This window comes from Rhinoraja longicauda, chromosome 25, assembly GCF_053455715.1.
Source record: "Rhinoraja longicauda isolate Sanriku21f chromosome 25, sRhiLon1.1, whole genome shotgun sequence".
Classification (NCBI taxonomy): Eukaryota; Metazoa; Chordata; class Chondrichthyes; order Rajiformes; family Arhynchobatidae; genus Rhinoraja; species Rhinoraja longicauda.
Window position 1 is genome coordinate 23,198,178 of NC_135977.1, and position 6,000 is coordinate 23,204,177.

Genomic DNA, 6,000 nt, shown 5'->3' on the forward strand with positions numbered 1-6,000 from the left:
AACCTGTAAATAAGTTCAAAAAATCATGTACATTTTAAACCTTTTGTTAACAGGTTGATTGATCTTAATACGTTCTGAAATAAACTATAATTTACAATGCCAAACCTTGACGTTGTGGCGTTCTCTTTACATTCGTTGCTTCCTTCATTCCTTCATATGGGCGAGCACCGCTTTTTACATGAGCACTTCAAACAAGATGGTCCAATGCATGTTGATCATAAATTCATAAGTGATAGGAGCAGAATGAGGCCATTCAGCCCATCAAGTCTACGCCGCCATTCAATCATGGCTGATCTATCTTTCCCTCTCAAACCCATTTCCTGCCTTCTCCTCATAACCTCTGACACCCGTACTAATCAAGAATCTGTCAACCACTGCCTTAAAAATATCCATTGACTTGGCTTCCACAACCGTCTGTGACAATGAATTCCACAGATTCACGACCCTCTAACTAAGGAAATTCCCCTTCATCTCCTTTCTAAGTACACCCTATTATTCCAAGGCTGTGCTCTCTGGTCCTAGACCCTCCTACTAATGGAAACATCCTCTCCACATCCACTCTATCCAGGCCTTTCACTATTTGATAATTTTTAATGAGGTCCCCCCTCATCCTTCTTAACTCCAGCGAGTAGACACCCAATGCCGTCAAACACTCATCACACATTAACTCAATCATACCTCATAAACCTCCTCTGGACCCTCTTTAATGCCTGCACATCCATCCTCAGATCAGGGGCCCAAAACTAATCGCATTACTCCAAATGGGTCAGACAACATCTCTGGAGAAAAGGAATAGGTGATGTTTTGGGTGGAGACCCCCCCCCCCCCCCCCTTCAGACTGAGAGTCAGGGGAAAGGGAAACGAGAGTTATAGATGATGATATAGAGCAAATGAATGAAAGATAAGCAAAAGAGTATAGAAGATCAAGTAGATAGGCCATTATTAGCTGTGGGCTAGGTGAAAACGCATTACCGACAATGTGACTCAACAAGACAACTTTGAAGCCCCTACAATGACTTGAGTGAGGGAGAGATGGAGAGAGAGGGGTGCAAGGGTTATTTGAAGTTAGAGAAATCAAGGTTCATACCGCTGGGTTGTAAGCTGCCCAAGCGAAATAGGTGCTGTTCTTCCAATTTGCATTTGGCCTCACTCTGACAATGGAGGAGGCCCAGGACAGCAAAGTCAGTGTGGGAATGGGAAGGGGAATTTTGATTCCAAACACTTTAACACTAAACAGTGTGGGGCCATGCACACAGACTGGTTTCTCACTAACATCGGTGACCAAGAATGTATCTGAAGACTTTCTGCCATCCATTATTCTGGCCACCATACCATCACGGAGTTGTTGGACAACTGTGATGAATGTTTTTGGGGCAGCAACAATTTGCCCTGATCCTTAAAGAGCCCTTACGGCAAACAAGGTTGAAAGTTTTCATGAACTCAACAGAGGTGGTGAACGACTTTGCAAATTTGTTCTTGGCACTTCTTTCGGTAGACACCTCGCAGTGATGATCATGTTTAATCTTTCACGCCCTTGATGGAAACCACATTGACTTTCAGGAACTAGATCTCCTTCGAGGTGAGTAGTTAGTCAGTTCAACAGGACTCCAGCGAGGATTATAATGACTGTCAGGAGGAAAGAGTGATTATCACAGAATTGTTAGTTCCCCTTATCATATGGTCATGTGATTAGAGTAGAATTAGGCCATTCGTCCCATCAACTCTACTCCGCCATTCAATCATGGCTGATCTTTCCTAACCCCATTCTCCTGCCTTCTATTTGAGTATTGAGAAGATTTGAGTATAGGAGCAAAGAAGTCCTTCTGCAGTTGTTTAGGGCCCTGGTGAGAACACACCTGGAGTAGTGTGTGCAATTTGGTCTCTTAATTTGAGGAAGGACATTCGTGCTATTGAGGGAGTGCAGCGTAGGTTCATGAGATTAATTCCCGGGATGGCAGGACTGTCATATGATGAAAGAATGGAACGACCGGGCTTGTATTCACTGGAATTTAGAAGGATGAGAGGGGATCTTATAGAAATATATAAAATTATTAAGGAATTGGACACGCTAGATGCAGGAAACATGTTCCTGATGTTGGGGAACTCCAGAACCAGGGGCCACAGTTTAAGGATAAGGGGTAGGCTATTCAGAACTGAGATGAGGAAAAACTTGTTCACACAGAGAGTTGTGAATTTATGGAATTTTCTGCCTCAGAAGACAGTGGATGCATTCTAAAGAGAGTTAGATAAAGTTCTTAGGGCTAGCAGAATCAAGGGATATGGGGAGAAGGCAGGAACGGGGTACTAATTGTGGACGATCAGCCATGATCACATTGAATGACGGTGCTGGCTCGAAGGGCCGAGTGGCCTACTCCTGCACCTATTTTCTATGTATTCTATGTATTCTCCCCATAACCTCTCACACCTTTTCTAATCAAGAACCTATCTATCTCTGCCTTACAAATATCCATTGACGGCTTCCACAGCCTTCTGTGGCAAAGAATTCCACAAATTCACCACCCTCTGAATAAATAAATTTCTCATCATCTCCTTCCTAAAAGTATGTCCTTTAATTCTGAGGCTATGACCTCTAGTTTTAGACTCTCCCACTAGTGGAAACATCCTCTAGTAGCTTTTGTAGGTGAGTGAATGAGACATTCTTGAAGTCCTGGGATACATTCTCCTAGTTCCCTTCCCCTAAATCATGAGGGGAATAGATAGAGTGTATGCCTTTATTCCTTGGACTTTATTTGTAGGAGCGCAGAAGGCTGAGGGGTGATCGTATGGAGGTGCATAAAATCACAAGGGGAATAGATAGGATGAATGTGCATAGTATTTTATTCAGAGTAGAGGAATCAAGAACTAGAGGACATAGGTTTAAGGTGAGAGGGGAAAGATTTAATAGCAACCTGAGGGACAACTTTTTCAGTCAAAGGGTGGTGGGTATATGGAACGAGCTGCCAGAGGAAGTAGTTGATTCATGTATGATGATAACATTCGGAAGACAGTTGAACAGGTTGATGGATAGGAAAGGTTTAGAGGGTTATGGACCAATATGGGAAATGGAACTAGCTCAGATGGAGCATCTTGGTCAGGAACGATGAGTTGGGCTGAAGGGCCGTGTGACTCTATGACTCTGTAGTTCTATCATTTCTCAATTAACAGTAGGCCACCTTGTTTGATAACTTCTGCTTATGTAGTATCTGTTCTTGAAGCTTCTCCACGCAATAATTATAACACTGACGTTTAAGCTTTTGCAACCACGGGGTTTCTGCAAGAGTCAGACTTTTTGGAAGTTGTGGCATGCAACCTACTGCTTCATTACCAAGTGTAGATGGTCTATTTTAGGAGAGCGTTGAAATGTTTAGCCCATCTTTTCAAGGTCGGTTTTCCAGTAATGACTCACAGTCCATCTGTACTCAGTAACGATGAATCAACATAATCTGTACTTCTGTCACATACTCCAGCCCCGGATCACGCATCTTGTGGAACCTTTTCTGGACACTTCTGAAAGTAATGGAAAAGGCATGTGTCGGAAGGAACTGCAGATGCTGGTTTACACTGAAAACACACAAAATGCTGAAGTAACTCAACGGGTGACATCATCTCTGGACAAAAGGAAAAGATGACGTTTCGGGTCAGAACCCTTCTTCAGTCTGAACGATAGAGGTGGGGGGGAGGCAAAATATTTGGTGGCAAGAAAAGGCCAAAACAAAACTGGGCCGGCAACAGATGACCTCAGATTTTGGTAGAGGCCATAATGGTCCATTATTGGCTGGGAAGATGTGCCCCCCTCTCCTCCCCCCCTCTCCTCCCCCCCTCTCCTCCCCCCCTCTCCTCCCCCCCTCCCCTCCCCCCCTCTCCTCCCCCCCTCTCCTCCCCCCCTCTCCTCCCCCTCTTCCCCCCTCCTCCCCCCCCTCTCCTCCCCCTCTCCTCCCCCCCCCGGGGTGATTGGCGGCAGTGGCGAGGAGGGAAGTTTCCTTGTGTTTGTTGTCTGCGAGGGGGCGCTGCGATCTCTCGCCTTGCCCCGGCTCTGGGTCGGTGGCGATCCGCTCTCCGGTGAACCTTCGCTGGCAGCTTCTGCCTCCAGACCTTCGCCTAAGAGCTTGCTGCAGGCCGGATAAAATCTCGTAGCGGGCCGGATGTGGCCCGCGGGCCACAGTTTGGTGACCGCTGATCTAGACCCTCAACAAGATTGGTTAAATCCGGAAATACTTGCAACCTTTACACTCAGTCGTGTCTGCTAGTAGCAATCTACAAGAAGCCTAGCTATCTCACTCACATACTTGCTTCATAAACTACAACCACCTGCTGTAAGTAACATATTCAGAAAAGGAAAACTACAACCCCTCATTGTATTTAATGACTTAGACGTTTTTTCAGTGTTCCTTTTTACACATTTACACCACTTGTTCTCCTGAGCCTTCAACTCTCCTAAAATGTACCTACTATATTATTGCATAGTCGTTATTTGTTTCAAAAGACAGGATGTTTCAATTTCCGTCTTTGTTTCAAAATAATTTCCTCTATAGAGTAAGTGTTAATGCTACCTTTCTCTCTCCCCCCCCCTTTTATCGCTCTCTGTTTACCCTTCTCCCCTCCCTCTGTACCACACCCCCTCTCCCCTCTCTTTATATACCCCTCTCTCTACCTCTTCCCTCATCCCTCTCTGCCCTCCTTCCTCTCCACCTCTCTGAACAGACCTTTCCTATCCATCAACCTGTTCAAGCTGTCTTCCGAATGTTATCATCATACATGAATCAACTACTTCCTCTGGCAGCTCGTTCCATATACCCACCACCCTTTGACTGAAAAAGTTGTCCCTCAGGTTGCTATTTAATCTTTCCCCTCTCACCTTAAACCTATGTCCTCTAGTTCTTGATTCCTCTACTCTGAATAAAATACTATGCACATTCATCCTATCTATTCCCCTTGTGATTTTATGCACCTCCATACGATCACCCCTCAGCCTTCTGCGCTCCTACAAATAAAGTCCAAGGAATAAAGGCATACACTCTATCTATTCCCCTCATGATTTAGGGGAAGGGAACTAGGAGAATGTATCCCAGGACTTCAAGAATGTCTCATTCACTCACCTACAAAAGCTACTAGAGGATGTTTCCACTAGTGGGAGAGTCTAAAACTAGAGGTCATAGCCTCAGAATTAAAGGACATACTTTTAGGAAGGAGATGATGAGAAATTTATTTATTCAGAGGGTGGTGAATTTGTGGAATTCTTTGCCACAGAAGGCTGTGGAAGCCGTCAATGGATATTTGTAAGGCAGAGATAGATAGGTTCTTGATTAGAAAAGGTGTGAGAGGTTATGGGGAGAATACATAGAATACATAGAAAATAGGTGCAGGAGTAGGCCACTCGGCCCTTCGAGCCAGCACCGTCATTCAATGTGATCATGGCTGATCGTCCACAATTAGTACCCCGTTCCTGCCTTCTCCCCATATCCCTTGATTCTGCTAGCCCTAAGAACTTTATCTAACTCTCTTTAGAATGCATCCACTGTCTTCTGAGGCAGAAAATTCCATAAATTCACAACTCTCTGTGTGAACAAGTTTTTCCTCATCTCAGTTCTGAATAGCCTACCCCTTATCCTTAAACTGTGGCCCCTGGTTCTGGAGTTCCCCAACATCAGGAACATGTTTCCTGCATCTAGCGTGTCCAATTCCTTAATAATTTTATATATTTCTATAAGATCCCCTCTCATCCTTCTAAATTCCAGTGAATACAAGCCCGGTCGTTCCATTCTTTCATCATATGACAGTCCTGCCATCCCGGGAATTAATCTCATGAACCTACGCTGCACTCCCTCAATAGCACGAATGTCCTTCCTCAAATTAAGAGACCAAATTGCACACACTACTCCAGGTGTGTTCTCACCAGGGCCCTAAACAACTGCAGAAGGACTTCTTTGCTCCTATACTCAAATCTTCTCAATACTCAAATAGAAGGCAGGAGAATGGGGTTAGGAAAGATCAGCCATGATT